We start from the raw sequence: 1400 nt of genomic DNA on the forward strand, positions 1-1400 counted from the left end.
CAGAGCAGCGCGGGTGTGATGTTCTGAGGAGCAGCGTCGAGTACGGAGCACGCCCTGCATGACCCTCTCCTCTCCGCCTTCCTCCACTCCTGGGGTGTTTTCCGGCCTGAGCCAGAGCACCCTCAATCCCCACTCTCTGCTGACTTTCCTCTTCTCTCTGTGGTTTTTTTTCAGGTCGAAAGCTGAGAGGAAAAGCCTTTTATTTTGTCAATGGCAAGGTGTTCTGTGAGGAAGACTTCCTGGTAAGCACCGAGCAGACCCCCGTGCTGGCATGGCTCGGTCTGCCTGGCAGACACACAGCCTTTCCGCCTGTCAGCTCTGCCCACATCTCACACAGCCCCAGCCCAGCATCCTGCCTGGCCCTTCTCCTCCAGCACTAACCCACGGCAGCTGCCCACGTGTGGTGCTGGAAGCAGCCAAGCGAGAGGCCACGGTTTTGTGGTGCAGAGCCCCTAGTCGAAGGCGTAATTTCTTGTGGTGGCTCCTTCAAAGTGTGTCTCTGTGGCCATGCCGTGGAGCCAGGAGCTACAGGAGAATGAGTGACTTTCCCTTTCTGATGAACTGGGTTTGCTTGGGTGTCTCAATGGGTGTCTTTTTGCTGCCCTCAATGGATCTCGTGTGAACATACCTGAGCATGAAGCAACCCCACATCTCCCCCTTGGAGACAAATACCACGTGTTCTTCTGCCCCTGAGTCCCGACAGATTAAACCTTCACTGAGACTTGAAAAAAAGTTGTATTTGCCTACTGATTGGGGAAGTCTAGTAATTTTGGTCAGGGAGAAGCGAGTTAATCTTCTTTGCTCTCATCACTATATTCTACACAGGCTGAAAGTGGAAAGATTGGTTAAATGCATCTAAACCACAATTCGTTTTTCCAGTTTTCCTGTCCGCCATTCAGAGAGGACTGAAGCCTCAGATGATGCGTGGTGCCTGAGGTGCAGTCGTGGATGTGACAGGCAGTTCCTCACCCTTAGATCTCAGCAACAGCAGCAAAAGTGTTGCTCTGCGCCAGGCTTGATTGTTAGCCTAACGGGGAGCCGGGACAACCCACTGACCTTGGAGAAGCTTCTACAGATCTACGAGGGTGTGACCAAAGGCAGAGTTGGGCTTTCCAAGCCTATAAGTACAGATATTGAGATACAAATACGTGATAAACATGAGCGAGTTCCGGGCTTGTGGCTTCACTTGCCAAATAAGCGTGTAAATCTCGTTAATAAATGCTTTACTTGAGTGAGCATTTATGGTTTTTACTTACATGCTTAATAAACTCAAACTTAGGACTTGGAAGATACAGGAACCGGTACCCCTGAGCACTGGAAGTCTGGTGTCCATAGAATATCCTCTGGGGACCCGTCCACAGCCTGATCTAGTGAGAAAAGCCTGGAAAGTTCAGCTCGTG

General features: G+C 50.9%; 1 protein-coding gene across 1 annotated transcript in view; it reads left to right on the top strand.

Moving 5' to 3' along the window:
• Positions 1-1400, top strand: part of LIMD1 (LIM domains containing 1) — a 15328-nt gene that overhangs the window by 9240 nt on the left and 4688 nt on the right. The gene's annotated exons all lie outside the window — the stretch shown is intronic.

Source organism: Buceros rhinoceros, unplaced genomic scaffold (assembly GCF_000710305.1).
Source record: "Buceros rhinoceros silvestris isolate BGI_N320 unplaced genomic scaffold, ASM71030v1 scaffold21012, whole genome shotgun sequence".
Classification (NCBI taxonomy): Eukaryota; Metazoa; Chordata; class Aves; order Bucerotiformes; family Bucerotidae; genus Buceros; species Buceros rhinoceros.